The following is a 17,685-nucleotide window of genomic DNA, read 5'->3' on the forward strand; positions in this document are numbered from 1 at the left end:
CCAGAGCTACTGCCGCCCTAACAAACTTAAAAACAAACTTATAAGACTTTTTTAATGCCTTTGGAAATCAAATTTAAGTCAACAAAAAATAGATAATAATGCTTTGAGACTGGCATAATTTTTAAAAATAATGCAATGAAAGAATAGTGCATCATAACCGAAGTGCAATGTCTCTCTTTTTTTAAAAGTAGTGCAATTGATATTTAGCAGCCACTACAATGACCATATAATGCATGCCTTAAAGGGACAAAGCGTAATATTTTTAACCACTAGATTTTGCTTTTGTCATAAAACATGAAACAAGTGCTAAAAGCACAAGGAATAATACAAACTACGGGGACTCAAAGTGATCAAACTGCACCATTTTTCTTGCATGGTTGGTTGGATCCCTTAACCATGAGGTGTAGGGGCACCATTTTTTGTGGTGTGCCCTGAGCTAGTTAAGCCTGGTGGCGCCATCCCTCTCCAGGCCAACATATATGTTTCCTAAAAATCTTGGAAGTTATTTTTTTTCCATTTTCCATTTCTAAATATTCTTTACCATTTTCATTTGCTTCTCTAATGTATTATTTACTTTTATTTTAATTTTATTTTAAAGTTACTTTTTTAGTCAAATGAAACACGTATTTGAATTTAAGTGTTTTTCTCATTTTATAAATAATGACTCAATTAAAATTTGAAATACGTGTTTTATTTTCTCATTGGAATTTTAATTCTTATTTTTTAAATTTTACTTGAAAAGTTTAAAAAATATGGTAACATGAGAATTTTTTTTATACTTGTGTTATACTCTTTATTTTTGTTTTGTTTTGTCATATTACTGTATTATTAAATATATTTTCCCTATTGAATAAAGTTTTACTTCAAAGGACACAGTACTATTTGACCACTAGATGTTCCTACATTGTGTTATGCAACATGAAATCTGCTAAAAAGCACAAGGTAGACTACAAGTTACACAGACTCGAAGTGACCAAACCACACAACTTTTCTTCTCTAGACTATTACAAGGTTTTGTTTTTTCGGGGTTCTAGGGATTTATGCATTTATTTATTTTTTTTAACAATTTTATTGGTACGTCGGGAATTCGCAAAAAAAAAACAAAAACAAAAAAAAACATCTATTTTATGAACTATGGTGATGTTCTAAAGTTAAAATGTGAAAAAAAAACCTTCACAAAATAATTTACTAAGACTCTTAATAGGGGAAAAGGAGCTACCCTGTTGTCAGCTAGCTACAGTAGTTAACAGATAATGCTAGCAGCTAGCATTGTTTGCAAGCGAATGGAAGTGTGACCTTCCTTTCAACTCGCAAGATGTAATTTTGACATTTATTAGTAACAAAAGAAAAAAAAACTCTCGTAAAACACATTGATGGAAATAGAAGCTTGGAGGTCAACATTTCACTCTGTTAATAAGAAGGGAGACTGGTTCAATCTAATGTACAATACCACTCCGGGAAGAAATACGTCAAACAAGTTGAAATATTGAGTTTAAAATGTAATAAAACGTGTCTGAAAGGTTCAACTTTCTCAACTGTTTTCTTGAAACTTTTATTTGAAAAACAAGTTCAGTTGGGCAAAAAAGCAGAGGTATATCCAATAGATTTTGTTGGCACTTTGGGGCCACACTGTTTATTTAAGCGCTTGATTTGAGGGACTCGGCCCCAAGTACAGACGCTCCCCTACTTACGATCATTCGGCTTCCGAAAAACGGTAGATACGAACATTTTTTCGGGATGTCAAAAAATATCCGGACATTGCTGAAAGTTAGATTTTGTATTTTGCGCACCTTTTTCCGAGTACAGGACATTACTGTAATGCTTCTTTCCACCGCTACCGGCGTGTGGCGCTGTGAGAGGTAACCCAGCATCCACCCGAAGAAGAAATCCGGCTTCCGAGTTCGTGTGTTAACATTCTAAACTCTATACTATCTGTTTTGACATTTTTATTGTTTGATATCCCATGATTCAGGCATCTTCTACTTATGTTTCCCTCTCTAGCCACTCACGTTAGGCCTTTGGGAACAGGCTACGGCACACCACGAGCAAAAAAATTGGTACCATCTAGTTTTCATGGTTTGTGTTCTTTGAATGCACACAATTTAGCTCGATTCTAAGCTGGAACAACCTCAAACGGTGAATTATAAGACACTGTCACGTTTCCTTTTTTTATTATGTACTGATGGCAAACACAAAACCATTATTTTGAAATAAATCAGTAAACACTGTTGAAATTGGAGTATTTTCTCTTCAGCTATATTATATTAAACGTATTTGTCCATAAATGTGACATTCAAAGGAAGTCCATATAAGGGTGTGCTATGACAAATGCTTCCGTATACAGACGTTCCCTTACATACTACCATTCGACTTACGCAAAACGGTAGATTCGAAAAAAAAAATTCGGGATGTCAAAAAATATCCGGACATTGCTGTGAGTTAGATTATGTATTGTGTGCACCTTCTTCCGAGTAGAGGACATTACTGTAGTGCTTCTTTCCGCCGCTACTTGCAAGTGGTGGCGCTGTCAGAGGTCACCCAGCATCCACCCCAAAGAAAAAATTCCTCTTCCTCTTCTTAGCTCGCGTGTAAACATTCTATAATGTATCTACAGCGCGCTAAGAACGTTGACATTTTTTTTTGTTTAATATCTCGTGCATCCATTCAATATGGTTGGTGTAAAGTGTAAGGAAGAGGGGAGACGTTTCATTTGAAACAAAAGTGGAATAAGAAAGCTTGATCCGGTTGAGAAAATGGTTGGATTGCTTTTTTTCGGCCATTCTCCAACATGAAGGAGGACCTCTTGAAGCTTATGTTCCAAAAGTAAGTTACACTTAACTTTATTTCTCTTTATAGAGCATATTATTTTATGAAATGTTTATTTTTTAGTACAAAACAATACAGGTTACTTATACAAGCCTTAAACATACTAAATATAGCACTGACGCTACTTTCGAACAAATTCAACTTGCCAACGATCGTTCATAATTAGGGCTGCGTCTGTAAACCCCAACCTGCGTTTTTCAGCCAAAAAGCACAGTTCAGCACTGAATTAGCAGAAGAGAAATAAAGCTTCGTGTTTACTTTGGCGGCAAATTAAATCTTTGGGTTTATTTCGGGCTCATTTATCAATTCAAGTTAATCCGTCGGGTTGGTCTGGTTCGGGTTTATATTGCCGCGACTCGGGTCAGGTTGGGCTGAATTATTATACCTTTAATCCCTGGCTAGCAAAAAAAACGACGATTTATAGTCTAGAAAATACGGAACAGGGTTGGATTACATTAAAAATGTCATCCGGTACAGTTACTAGTGACCTGTTGAAAAATGTAATAAGTAACATAATCCAAATCCCATAATATTGCAGTAATGTAACTTGATTACTTTCAATTACTTTTGGATTACTCCAGGCAGAGCCGGCCCAAGGTATAAGCGAGCTAAGCGGCTGCTTAGGGCCCCACAAACACTAGGGGGGCCCCAAGAGTGGTTAACTTTTTTAGTCAATATCACTTTGTGTGTCCACTCAAAAATACTACGACAGAATTACAATAAAAACACTACGCAATAATTACAAAACTAAATATCAAATATCATATATTATTTGGCATTCTTTCTGAAAATAAAAAATAGTAGTAGTCTCAATTCCATAAGCCTTATAATCCAGTGCCCCTTATGTATGAAAAATGACTATTTTCTGAGGGTGCACCTTTTAGTACGGAATCTGCGATAGATTTTTAAAACGTAAATACAGTGGGACCTCGCTACTTTGCGGTTCGACGTTTGCGGATTCAGAGCTTCGCAGTCTGTAATGGTAAAAAAAAGAAAAATATTTTTTTTTTGTTTTTTTTTTTGGTTGTTTTCTTTTGAAGGGGCGTCGCTACTTCGCAGATTTTAAATTTTTGCGGGTGGTTTTGCTCCCCATTAAACGGGTCCAAAAAATAATAATTTAAAGAAAAAAAAAAAGTTTTATTGTGTAAAGGTGCGCCGCTACTTCGCGGATTTTCACTTATCGCGGGTGGTTTTGGTCCCCATTAACCGCGATAACCGAGGTCTTACTGTACGTGTTTTTACCACTAAGAGGTGCTAAATATTACACAATATCCTTTGGATACATTAATTAGAGTATTTATATGGCTGCTTCCTACAGTTACCGTTAGGTCCAGAGATGGCAAATATCCCTGAGTGTTTATGCACTGATTATATTGCATCTGAAATTTGATTGACAGACCCCGAAAGGAAGAGGTCGACGTGTCAGCCACTCATCTTGTTTAGCGACAGCTTGGAGTAAACGATGAAGGAACCGAGTTCATCAGCCGCTAAATGAAAACGAATTAATGCTATGATGAGACCGGAGACCGCCTCTCCTCGCACTGAACGGTCCTGAGAGATGAAGAAATAAAAGGTATCGCGGCGCAGCCCTGGCGTTCCTCACCTGCCGACTCGCCCGTCTCGGTAATTAACGTCACTCGGACTTAAAATGTGCGACGCGTTGGTCGGGTGCAAGTTAGCAAGCTAATGAAGACGTAATTGAGTACAGCAGGAGCGACGAGACACTTATTATTACGGGAGGAGGAATAAATGAAGTCGAAATGGGGTAAGCACTGTAGGCCTGGTGCAGGTGCCGCAGCACACGCACGAGTCCATTTTTGCTGGCACTTCAAACTAGTTTCCATGGTTACCAGTTGCAGGGAAAGCCTACTGAATCGACTCAGATACAGCACATTCATCATTTTGGTTGCTGTTGATGTCCGTGTTAGGCGTCCTGCAGAGATGAGCCATTGATGGGCAATGTACATTTGCTGCACGATTTGTAAGGGTGCTTGAAATCCCTTAAATGCTTGAGTTTTAATATTGTGTTTTTGAGGATTAAAAAGTACTTATATTTTGGGTGTAAATGCTTGAAATTGTTGCCACGTTTCACAACCAGTCTGCTTAAAAATGACGCCAACACTGCTCTGTGCTGGCTTTGCTCTGTCATCCCATTTCATCTTCCTTCGTGATTAACGGAAACTGACATTAGTTTATACTGCTTTGACATTCGTTTATCAGCGTTCCCTGAGAATTAAAGGGAACTCCAGTGACTAGACAAAAACTCAGAAGACACGAAACTGAATTCTAGTGTGAAACTTTCCCTGCTGATCAATTCGGATGCAAAAATTGAGGAATTTTTGTGATTTGTTTCGTGGCAAAGTTTACATATATTTAGTGCATAGTAAGTATGGATTTATGTACTGTCATAGCTTCAGTTTTGCTCCTATTATAAGTTATATGAGTAACGTTGGCAAAATCCTCTTTATCCTCCAAAAGGGTTTCAAAAATATATTCAGACATCACTGCGGTGTTCTGCATTGGCAGTGCATGAGTTATGATAAAGAGCAGCTTGCCCGTTTTCCCTTGCGCACCACACACAAGAGGAATTTGGCGACCGAGTGCCAAAATGACTACTTGCGCAGTTTTTCTCAAAAAGGTTTCGCCACTCACCTGAAGCAAAACCCTGATTGCCAGTGCCATTGTATGCGGGTGGTTCCCTATTAGTGGGTGAACAATCTAAAGTTTTTTATAAATCTCAGTGAAATTATAAAGGTAATTTATCGAGAACCTTTACACATACGCGTTTCTTTAATTGTAATCTTCATAGTTATTAAACATTTGGGAAACTGCATCTCTTACTTTAAAGTCAACCACATATTTGTCTTCATAATGTCGTTGAAAAAATAATACTGAATTAAAATACTGCAATATAAGCAAACCGATGTTAGAAAGAGAGGGCAGGTGTATTGCCTAGAGACTTAACAAACCAGCTGCAGGATTCAGTCTGCACAAGGGGCTGATGTGAATCTGGGATTTTGTTGATATTTCTACTGATTTTTGTTTTGGTTTTGTCAGCCATTTTGTCAAACCACTATACTGACTACAGCCTTGTTCTGTAATCACAATAGCAGAAAATTCAATTGTATTTGTTTTATTGTAAAAGAAACCTCAATGGAACCGCTTTATTCCAGCATTTGTAATACTCGTCGCGTCTCGCAGCCCTGATGTTAAACGAAAACCATCCTACAATTAATAGCCGCAAACAACCTGGTTTCGACTGACAAACAATGCTGTTGTTCAGGACTTTCGAGAGGAAAACTGTATCTTTGTGACCACATGTGTCATGATTACTAACTCTGATCAACTGTAGCAATCATGTGGGTGCCTACTGATTGGCTGGCACTTCGCTCTTAAGCACGCTACACCCAGACCTCCTCGTCAGAGTGTACTGTTGTAACTCTGTGTGACTCTCCTGATTTCCCGTTCGTCAAAGAACTCTGCTTACCTGTTTCTGCCTGCCTCCGATCCGACCTGTTTCCGTCCCACGCTTCGATCTTCTCTCCAGCCCCCGTAAACTCGACCTGCCTGACTTCCGCACTCCGATTGGCCACTTGATCCGAAGCTATCTCTCCGGCTCCGCTGCTGACGTCTGACGGCCATCACGTCTCCCGCAAGCCCTGAACGCTTCCTTAAATAAAGCACTTAAACGAATGCTCTGGGGTTTCCTGGTCTGTTGTGGTCTCCTGATAACATGTTTTTTCCTCACTTCAGGCAAATATAATCTTCCCTAGATGACATAACAGTTCAAACTGTCCGAAGTTGAGTCGATTGTTCCGTCTGCTCATTTGTCAAACTCAAGTTTTCCAGAATCGGAACTGTCTAATGAGAATGTTAGGTAATGCTTCCCAGGTCTAGAACGGAATTGTCGCTAATAGTTTGGAGAATAAGTTGTGGCAGGGCAGTTAGGCAAGTAGTTCTCAATGATCGATACTTAATATGATTATCATTGTTATAATGAATATTTGGGTACAATATAGGTTATGTACTGTATATAAAAAATAATGTTACAATCAAAAGGCTAATCCTTTTTAAATATGTCAAGTTATTATTTTATTTATTTAGAACAAACCTTCACACTGCGACTGGCTGACAACCAGTTAAGGCTGTCCCCTGCCCACTGCCCGAAGATAGCTGGGATGGGCTCCAGCCCCCCTGCGACCCTACTGAGGATAAGCGGTGAAGATAATTGATGTTTGTCTTTATTATTTTTTTTGTGTTACTATATTCGAACGAGGGCAGCACGGCGGCGCAGTGGTTAGCGCTTGTGCGGCACAGTTCATGTCATGGGAACCTGTCGTGGGTTCAAATCCAGCTCCAGACTTCCTGTGCGGAGTTTGTATGTTCTCCCCGTGCTTGCGTGGTCTGTAGTTTGCAATAATCTGTGGTCCGTGCAGCCCTTTGAGACTCCTTGTTATTACGGGCTATACAAATAAACATGACTTGACTTGACCTAACTATATATTTAATTTGTACTTCATAAAAAAAAAACAATATATATGCTTTGGCACTTAGTATACAATTTGTTTTCTTCAATTAAAAAAAATCTATTAAGATTATAATAATGATATTTTAGCTAAATAATCTGCCATTTATGAGCAGAACAGTTTTCAGGTCATGAAATCAAATCCAGCTATCAGCCTTCCTGTGCAGAGTTTGCATATTCTCCCCGTGCTTGCGTGGGTTTCCTCCGGGCACTCCGGTTTCCTCCCACATTCCAAAGACATGCATATCAGGTGAATTGGCCGGTCCAAATTGTCCCTAGGTGTGAATGAGCGAGTGAGTTGTATGTCCCCGTGTGCCCTGCGATTGGCTGGCAACCAGTTCAGGGTGTCCCCTGCCCACTGCCCGATGATTGCTGGGATGGGCTCCAGCACCCCCGCGACCCTACTGAGGATAAGCGGTGCAGCTGATGAGATGAGAGATATTCGAACGTTTTTCTCCAGAAAAATGAATATCTATGATATTTCTATTATAACAATGGGAAAAATAATGTTTTAAATAAAACAATTTATAGTTAATTTAAGAACAATTTAATTTGAAAAGGCGTTTGTTTGACTTATTTTACTAATTTTTTTCCTCAAATTTGTGAATAGATTTTTTTTTAGCGTACTTAAATTTGGTTACAATCATGTTTTTCATCTCTAAATGTTGAATAAGTTAAATTACATAGTTGAATATACTTGATCAAATGCATTTCTAAAAATGATTCTAATTTTTTTTATCTTCCAAACCTAAGAAGGTTTTCTGCTTGTCATGAAAAATTGTGGGCGGGGGAAATCACATAGTCGTCATAAAAAATTGGTGGAAAATCAACTTTTTCTTCGTAGATCCTTACACAGAAAAACATAAAATACAAATCCTACTTGGATTTTGTGTTTAATTGCAATTTAACAACACACTACAGAAATACATTTATTCTATTCCAAATACCAGTGTCTGAAAAGTATAAGTTGCATTTTTCACAACTTGAAACACAATAAGACGACTCATCGCAAAACCATTGTTGAAAAGTATCAAGGATTGATAATCAGAATATATAACAGAACAACACTTTGAAATTAAGTTCATTATAAATCTTCATATAACATTTATTGCATGTATATGACATTGCTGTTTTCCATCTGCCATCAGTATGTACCTGTATTTACTCATCTTCATTCATGCAATTCATGTGTTGCGTCGTCTGCTACAAGCAACGTGAACTCCTCTTTTAACAATGCTTTTAATGTGCGTTTAGCGTTTTGTAGCGTCATCAATTTAGTTAGCTTCTTTTGAATCTTTCTTCCGGGGCAGAAGTTTTGGCTTTATTCCTAGCCACTTATACGTTTTTTTTATGTTTTCTGTCTACTTTGGAAAATTATATGCAAATGCGCGACCTTTAACGCTCAGGAAAGTCCGGAAGCACTAAGTTATTCGATGCAGTCTTCTGATCGGCTGCCGAGTATGCAAATTGCCAAACGAACCGAAATTCAGAAATTTCCTAACCGAACGAAGATTTCGAAATCGGGATATGGCAAACGTTTGATGTGAAGAAAAATCTTTTGGTTTGATTTATTTAATTTATTTTTTCATGAAAAAGTTGTCGGCCACCCTGGCGGAGACGTTTTGTAAATTGTACGCCCGACGTAAAACATGCACGCCCCGGGCGTCCGGGCAGACGTTACTTCAGACACTGACAAATACCAACTTTAAAGGGATATTGAGTTTACAATGTCCATTACTAAAAAAAAAAAATATTGGTTTGAATAATAAGAACATTTTTTAACTATTCTAAAAAAGTCATTTTTTCAAACAGTTGTAGGTTGAGAATTGTGTATTTATTTTTCATAACAATAGGCTCACCTAAATGGAGCTGCCATGATTGTCCGCCATCTTGCTGCTAGAAGTACCCCTAAAAAAACAAAACCTTGCGACAGACTACGTAAGAAATAAGAAAAATGGTCCAGGTTGGTCGCTCGAGTCTCCGTAGTCTGTATTCTTCCTTGCATTTTTTTCATTTGCACTACACAGTACAGCGACATCCACAGGTCCTATATTACACACTATCCCTTTAAATCATACCGTTTGCAGTCAATTGACTTTGATATGCCTTTGACAAATAGTGACATGATATTAAGGAGGGATGATTTCAATCTTAACTGCTCTTAACTGCAAGATCCACTCACGACACGTCGTTTCCTGTTATTTCCTCTCAGACTGCATCGTACACTGCCGGAAAGCAGCGTACTACTCCTTTCAGGGTCGATCATTACGAAGAATGTGAGTCACGCTGCCTTCAATGCACTCCGACTGCAGCATTACGTCACCACTGAGTAGTGGGGATTTCACTTGCTTTCTCTTTTCCATCACACCGTTTACTTGAATTACTGCAGGAACAATATTTACAACACAGTGACCTTGACGTTGACTAATTAAGTCCAATAATTGTTTTTTTAATGTAGTGAATAATCTACTTTTATCTTTTTCCTTGTCACTTATTGATTTTCACTGTATTGGCCATGTGATATATCAAAGTTTTTTTCTTACAATAGAAGAGTTTGTAATAGTAATAGGGATCAGGTCTGCAGGTTGAGTTCTGGCAACAGATAAGTCAGGGTTTGTGGTCTAAACTGGACTCGCATTGATGAACCCTGGTGACAATTTTTAGCAAAGTCCCAACATAAAAATGCTACACTTTTATTTTTGCATACCCCTAAATAAATATTAAACTTTTTTGTTCTTCTCTCTTTGCTTTTCTATCATTATAGTAGTTTTTGTTGTTGTAAGTTCATCAAATTGTTTTCGCAGTAAAACAAAACACTCATTCTGTCATGGTTGCCATGGCGCCCAATTGACCCCGCCCGTGTGGCGCCAGCTGCAGCTCATTGACAGATTGGCTTTCCGTTTTTTTAGGCTCAGTGCTTTTCATTTTTCCTTTGTCAGTCCGTCAACGAGCCTCTAGCCCGCAAGACGTAGGTTCTGACCCGGTCCTGTTTTCCTGTTGGTATTTCCTGTCCGGTATGGTTGCCGTTATTTTTGTCCTATTAAATATCTTTTTCCAGTTTCGTTCCCATCTATTTTTGTCCTGTTTATTATTCTCTCCAGTTTTCGCTCCCGTCTAGTTTGTCCTGTTTATTTTCGCTATCCTGTTTCATTATATAACCTGTCTGTCCCGTCCTGCCCGGTATCGACCCCATCTATCCAATTTCAACTCGGGCTATTGGTATCGATCTCGTCAGCCTCTGGCTTCCTATCATTTCACGCCAGACTGATGCCTAACGTGCATGACTCCCCATTTCCCGTAAAATAAAAGGCTTGTGTGAGTAACGTTACGCGTTTGGGTCCAGATCCTTTCCCGGTTCCTGTCACATTCGTAGCGACAGAAGTCAAACACTGCTCTGAACTTTGACAAATATAACATAACCTAGAGTGACTCGGTCAAAAATGTAGGTGTCACATTTGACCCAAATCTGTTCTTTCAGTTACACGTTAAGAATATTACTAGACTCTTTTCTTTTTCCCGTCTTCGCAACATTGCAAATATTTGCCCTATGCTGTCCCAGTCTGATGCTGAAATTAAAAGTCATGCCTTTGTTACCTCCCGTCCCGATTATTGTATTGTACTACTCTTGAGTCTCTCGAAGTCTAGCATCAAAAGCTTGTAGCTTGTACAAAATGCTGCAGCAAAGTTTTGAACTAAGACAAGACATTTTGATCACATAACTCGGATTTTGGCTGACCTGCACTGGCTCCCTGTCAGTTTAAGATTTGATTTTAAGGTTCTATTGGTATTTTTTTTTTAACCCTTATATCTTTTAGATACTTAAATCAACCATTGTTTTTACAAATATATATTTACACATTGATAATTATCCATAGAATTAGCGTTTTTGTTTAAAAAAAAAATGTTCATGTTAAATGATTTTAAAAAATATATTAATTTGAAATAAGTTAAATATAGTTTATAACAAAACAATGTAATGAAAATTAGTTTTATTTTACTCATAACATAGGTTATAATTGTCATAAAAATCAAAAAGTAAAATGACTAAAGTTATCTGTCAATAGGATGTTGATTTTTTTTTAGGTGGAGGGGAAGCAAGTATACAAAATACATTTTAAAATGCCTAAGCTCCCTTGAAATGCTTAGGCAATAATGGGTAGTGTCCCCATCTGAGAGTCACTATTCTTGATTTTTGCCTTAAATCTCCACTCCTGAAAGTAATGAATCTAAAACTGGTGACTAACTGAACACATGTTGCGGTAATCCCTGTGTGTTAAAGGGTCCAGTGACGCAAGTACCACCATCTGCATGCAAAGAAGGCATTAGCTCACTGCCACCTGATGGTGAACTCCAGCCCATGCAGCTCCAAAGAAAGGAGATGGGTTCAGGAGTTCAGGAGTATTGACAACAAGCGGTGAAATCATCTTTAGAAATATTCACACCATTGAATCTTGCTGCAAACCTCCGAAAGAAGTAGCAGGAGAAACGAGATGTCACATGTTGTAGTGAAGGGGTCGGGAACCTTTTGGACTGAAAGAACAATTCAAGAAAAATATTGAGACAAAAAGGGAAACAATACCATGTTACATTCTACGCTTCAAGTTTAATCAATCATTTTAAATCATTAGGATTTTAACCCAAAAAGCTTTTGGAATTCGGGTGACAAAAACAATACTGTAACCCGTTGGTATTTCAACCTTTGTGCCCTTAGTGGATTACAGGTTTTGACCTGTACTTAGGCGACCGTGATCCACTATCCCGCAGGGACAGGCAGAGCACACTTGTGTCGAGATCGGCGGCTTTTCTTTGCTGTTATTTCCGCTTAAAAGGAACTGCACTCGTGGGTCCCTGATATTTCATACCTGACAGCATCTTGCAGATCATTTCATTTTATTTCACTTGTGTCGGACCTGGCAGCTCTTTTTAAACTGTTATTTCTGCCTAAAATGAACTGTGCAAATGGGGCAGCGATCCATTATTCAAAATCAAGCACGTATTGGCAGAAAGCACTTTTGTCAGGAAACATGCAGGTTCTGGCCCTCTTAAAATGAAATGCAGGTTTGTGACCGCGATCCATTATCTCTGGTCGACTATTGCTAAGAGCAGGAGCCGACAGAGCGCTTTTTTCTTTGATTCGAGACGGTGAAGTGCGGCATTGAGGCCAACCTAAAACACATTTAAAAAAAATACTTATTGGTCAAGAAATTTGTTTATCTTATTTTGTTTGTATCTTTATTTCGGCGGTGCAGTGGTTAGCGCATGTGCGGCACAGTTCATGTCATGGGAACCTCCTGCGTGGGTTCAAATCCAGCTCCAGACTTCCTGTGCGGAGTTTGTATGTTCTCCCCGTGCTTGCGTGGGTTTCCTCCGGGCACTGCGGTTTCCTCCCACATTCCAAAAACATGCATTTCAGGTGAATTGGCCGGTCCAAATTGTCCCTAGGTGTGAATGAGCGAATGAGTTGTCTGTCCCCGTGTGCCCTGCGATTGGCTGGCAACCAGTTCAGGGTGTCCCCTGCCCACTGCCCGATGATTGCTGGGATGGGCTCCAGCACCCCCGCGACCCTACTGAGGATAAGCGGTGCAGCTAATGAGATGAGATGAGATATCTTTGTTTCATTATTTTATTTTTCAACACGAGGATACTGCTGGAAGTGTGAATTTCCCTAGGTGGATGAATAAAGTATCTATATATTTATCTATCTCTATCTATATATTTATATCTATCTATATATTTAGATCGATCTATCTTTCTATCTATCTATCTATCTATCTATCTATCTATCTATCTATCTATCTATCTATCTATCTATCTATCTATCTATCTATCTATCTATCTATCTATCTATCTATCTATCTATCTATCTATCTATCTATCTATCTATCTATCTATCTATCTATCTATCTATCTATCTATCTATCTATCTATCTATCTATCTATCTATCTATCTATCTATCTATCTATCTATCTATCTATCTATCTATCTATCTATCTATCTCTCTCTCTATCTAGCTATCTCTCTCTATCTCTCTCTCTCTATCTATCTATCTATTTTACATAACATGAATCTCACCCAGTGGGATCTGACATAATTGTTTGACATCGCGCTGCAACGTGTACCTCCAAAAAACAAAACATTTGTGAAATAATGAACATAAAGTGAAAGAAGCAGCTATTATTTGGGCAGCATCAGTCACCAAAAATGTTCTATTTTAGGACAAATGGGCTAAACTTCCTGAAAAGAAAAAACTTTAGCAATTTTCTATCATTTACTCAACTGATATCATTTTTAAAAGAAAAAAGGATTAAGATACAATGCAATTTACAGGAAAAAAAACAAGGAAAAGTAATATGCAGTAAAAATAAAAACGATACCTGGTGTATGATACAATAATGTATCAAGATCATCTCAGGGCCTGGAGAAGACCTTCTCACAGGCCTGATGTGGCCCGCGGGCTAATACTTTGACATATGTGTTGTGGAAGTTTTATGGTACATCTTGCAGGACAGATAAGAGTGCAAAGGGCTCAAATAGTCTTGTTTTTTCACTTTATTTCCCGTGCAGGCTTTAGTCTCAGCAGCCTTTACTATCAGTAGGACATACATCTTAAGGATCATTAGGTATGTGTCAGGCAGTTGCAGGCCAGAGGCCCACCAGACTCTTTAAATAGATGGACTATGGTCTGCCGCAGTTCTTTACTCTTTCATTTATAGAACAATCGTATCATTGCCGCTTTTAATGAGCCGGATTTGATTGAGTGAAAACACAAAGGAAAATGCTTTTTACAGTTTTTATTTTGGTAACATAATCTAAAAGGACAGTGTGTATTATTTGACCACTATAGGTCACTGTATTGTGTAGTGCAACTGAAAAAAAAACACTAAAAAGCATATGGGAGAATACAAACTACAGAGAATCATTATGACCACAAAGCACATTTTGTTTCTCTTTTTTTGCTCCAGCCTTTTGTGAGGTACCTGAATTTTTGGGATACCAGTATCAGCAAGATGGCAAACAATCATCTCTCCATTTAGGTAAGCGTCATGTTATGTAAAATAAAAGCAAATTTCTCGACGTACGAGTATTTTAAACATTTTAAACGTATGTAATGTCATTATTTTATTATTTACACCAATATTGTTTTAATTTACAAATAAAAATCCAATAACACTTTCTTTCAATAATTATTTTCCTTAAATTAAAAAGTATTTAAATAACACACACACGCATATCTATATCTATATATATTTATCTATCTATACGGCACGGCAGTGGTTAGCGCATGTGTGGCACAGTTCTGAGGTCAAGAGATAAAAACCTTGTGGAGTTTGCATGTTCTCCCCGTGCTTGCGTGGGTTTCTTCTGGGCACCCCGGTTTCCTCCCACATTCCAAAAACATGCATGTCATGTGAATTGGCCGGTCCAAATTGTCCCAAGGTGTGAATGAGCGAATGAGCCGTCTGTCTCTGTGTGCCCTGCGACTGGCTGGCAACCGTTTCAGGGTGTTCCCTGCCCACTGCCCGAAGATAGCTGGGATGGGCTCTAGCTCCCCCACAACCCTTCTGAGGATAAGCGGTGCAGATAATAAAATAATTGTATATTTGGGTGACTTTGTGCTATAAGAACCTAAAAGGTTTGGTCAAATTAACCCAAGCAGGGCATAGTCTGGTTTTGACCTTTTTTCCCTTTTTTTAAGAATATACTTAAGGTTTAATTCCACTGATCTATATTGTTATTTATTTTCATTTATTTATCCAAATTAAACATTGATTTAAATTTACCTCACCATAAAGGCTTTCCGCTGGCTGCAAATGTATTTCAGAGGGGTACATTACTAAGAGAAGGTACATGGAATGTCCCATAGCATACACGCCTATAGAGTGTTTCCAAAAGTGATCTTCTTCAGCTGCAAAAAGCAGCAGAAAGGGCACCAGGGACCTTTTTCAACCGACCCTTTTGCTGAGTCTACGTGCACACACTCTCTCAAGTGAAGAGCAATCTTCACCGCACAGTAATCGCCTCCGTAATTTTCCGCCTACGGTCATTTCTAATTCCTCCACGCTTTCCAATGGCTCAAGATGTTTGACCTCGATCATTTCCTTGTCGCAGTTTTTCCCCCATCGCTCCAATGCAGTGGTCCACAACTAATGGGTCACGGTCCGGTGCTGAGACGGTACCGTGACTAAAATTAGTGTGATAATGAAAAAAAAAAAGCTAATGTTTTTTTACTATGTCATCTACATCCCTAGTGGTGTAGTGATTACCTGTGCATTTAGGGAGTATGATAGGAGTGACAAGATTGGATGGATTTATAAATGAAATTTTGAGAGACAGGACTGGAGTAGTAGTGGAACTGAGCAAGCGTGTGGATAAGAGAGTACTCGGTTGGTTTGGACACATGGAGAGGATGGATGAGGAGCGAATGTTGAAGAGGATCTACACAGCAGAAGTAAATGGAAGGAGACCAAGAGGAAGGCCACAATTGACGTGGATGGATGGTGTTATGAGTGCACTGGAGGAAATAGGTCCATATGTAGTGGAAGCTAGAGCTCTTGTTGGTGATAGGAATGAGTGGAGAGGTGTTGTAAAAGGATAGTTGGATGTTTGGACGCGTTCCAAGGGATGGGCAGGGCACCTGTATGATGCGGCAGGGTTAAACCAGTGAAAGCTGTCGGGCCCTGCTGTTGAACAGAAGAATGTGTGTCACCCTGACCCAAGTGAAATGGCCGCTTTCTTGTGTCCCGTTTCATCTGGAGGGGTGAAAGCATGATCAACTTGGTTACCGAGGTGATTAAAAATAAAAAAGTGGGTTTTTTGCTACTTTTTCCCCTTAAAAAAAAATCTTTGTTTTTGTGTATTTGTTTGACTTGCTGTCGGTCACCCCACTCGAGAGATATGACCGGGGTAGATAGAATTAATATTTTTTTGTTATGATCATCAATGTTATTATTGGGCCGGGCCGCGAGAACATTGTCAGACAATAGACTGATCGGTGGTACAGAAAAGGTTAGGGACCACTGCTCCAATGGATGTAATGACACATAGAATCTTCACACGCAAATGCAAGCACCAGAAAAAGCGTCCGCAGAGGCAATAGGGTCCAATGAGCCAATAGTTAGTGACATCTGCTCTGCTGTTGCAGCATATGGGGGAAGTAAATGGCAAAAACACGTTACCCTCCCTTGACATTCGCTTCCCTTTGATAGTTCACTCTTTGCTCCGACACTCAATTTTAGCCCAGAGCTCGTTTTTGGCGGTGTGGGATGGAACTGACCTTCCTCTGATGCAGGCAAATCATTAGCAGGGTACCGTCAATTTGAAAAAAACTAAAGGATTCATTAACATGTATTTGTACATTACAATGTTGTTTTTAGTTGTATTATAACATGGTTTCAGAATTAAACTATTTCTATGCCGTATCTAGTTTATAGCCTTTCGTCTTAGCATGGTTTCACAGTTGAACAGTGATGTGCTGTCAGGGTAGCTGGGTGAGGCTGTGCCTTATATGTCATAAAGTAACTAAATATTAGTATAAAGTATATAAAATAGTGTGTTTTTATTCAGTGTTAAATGCCTTTCTTGTTTACCTTCACCATTTTTTATTCATTTTCCTAAATCACTGAATTTTAAACCCAATAGTATGAATACTATTAATATAATTACATTGTAACATTTTACTGTGCCGACCGTCCTCAGATGCAGAGGTGAAGCACGCAATTCTCTTGTCTCATGGCAGAGGGCAATAATGATTCCTATGATTCAGATTAGGTGCACACATTAGTCCCAAACAATGGACTTAGTGATATTATTAACACGCCAACCGCAAGTCAAGCCATTCAATAATTGTTTTCTTGTTTCATAAACTTTTTCCGTAATAGAGGATTATATATCTATTGATGCACAGTCAGATTTACAAATAAATTAAAATACATTTTATTAATCATTAAATTGCGGAGCAAGAATGGAATATATAAACTATAGCATAAAAATTATGCTTTACGCCTTACCTTAACTTATAAATGAAGTCTATGTGCTGCTCCTTTGGAGTAAAAGCTTCCATAGATATTCCATTATAAAAGAAAGTCCATGCATTGAGAAAAAATGACTCAATAGCTTGGCTTGCTGTTATCAAAATTCCAATGTTTGGGGCTGAGGTTTAAGCCAAATCACAATCTCTGCTCTCACTATCGCCCTCCAACATAAGGCAAGAGAATTGCGTGCCTCACATGGAATCTGAAGATACTCAGCATAGTAATACTCATTGTATTAAAAACTAGTCATGTTCATATTACAATAGGGGTATTCTGCATTTTTTTAAAGAAAATCCTAAAAC

This window comes from Urocampus carinirostris, chromosome 9, assembly GCF_059441175.1.
Source record: "Urocampus carinirostris isolate Australia breed hairy pipefish chromosome 9, RoL_Ucar_1.0, whole genome shotgun sequence".
Classification (NCBI taxonomy): Eukaryota; Metazoa; Chordata; class Actinopteri; order Syngnathiformes; family Syngnathidae; genus Urocampus; species Urocampus carinirostris.